The sequence below is a fragment of the Myotis davidii genome, unplaced genomic scaffold (assembly GCF_000327345.1).
Source record: "Myotis davidii unplaced genomic scaffold, ASM32734v1 scaffold991, whole genome shotgun sequence".
In the NCBI taxonomy this organism is placed as follows: domain Eukaryota; kingdom Metazoa; phylum Chordata; class Mammalia; order Chiroptera; family Vespertilionidae; genus Myotis; species Myotis davidii.
In genome coordinates this window covers 485,343-485,739 of record NW_006283137.1, presented here as the reverse complement: position 1 = coordinate 485,739, position 397 = coordinate 485,343, and the positions used below count along the sequence as shown (strand labels likewise).

Sequence of the window (397 nt, the reverse complement as noted above, 5' to 3'; positions counted from 1 at the left end):
GCCGCGTCCTCCCGCGGCCTCCGCTCCCAGCGCCGCCTCTTAGAGCATCTCCGGGCAGCGGAGCCTCCCGGGCAGTCGGGGGAAGAACAGACTTGTCCGAGGAGAGAGCCGGGAAGAGGGAAGAAGTCCTCGGGGAGAAGGCGTGGAAAGGGGGGGCGGTGCAGGCAGCGGCCGCCCCGGCGGCACCTCGATCTCCTGGGCTCCAAGGTCTCTGGGCCAGAAGCGGAAACGGGTTTCTCGAAAGTGAAGGAAGAGCCGGAGTGAGCGGGACCGACGCGCAAGGAGCGGAGCCCAGCCAGATGTGCGGCTCCAAGGCTCCCAGTGCCTGTTATCCAAACAGCAGCGCCGGGAGTTAACTGTGTGTGTGCCCGGCGGGCAGGGAGGGCCGGCTGCCTCC

General features: G+C 68.5%; 1 protein-coding gene across 1 annotated transcript in view; it reads right to left on the bottom strand.

Annotated features, from left to right (window-relative positions):
- Nucleotides 1-397, bottom strand: part of C1QTNF1 (C1q and tumor necrosis factor related protein 1) — a 26,707-nt gene extending 26,310 nt beyond the window's left edge. Inside the window, exon 1 of the mRNA XM_015562714.1 lies at nt 2-397. The gene's annotated coding sequence lies outside the window, so the exon portion shown is untranslated. The remainder of the gene's footprint in view (nt 1) is intronic.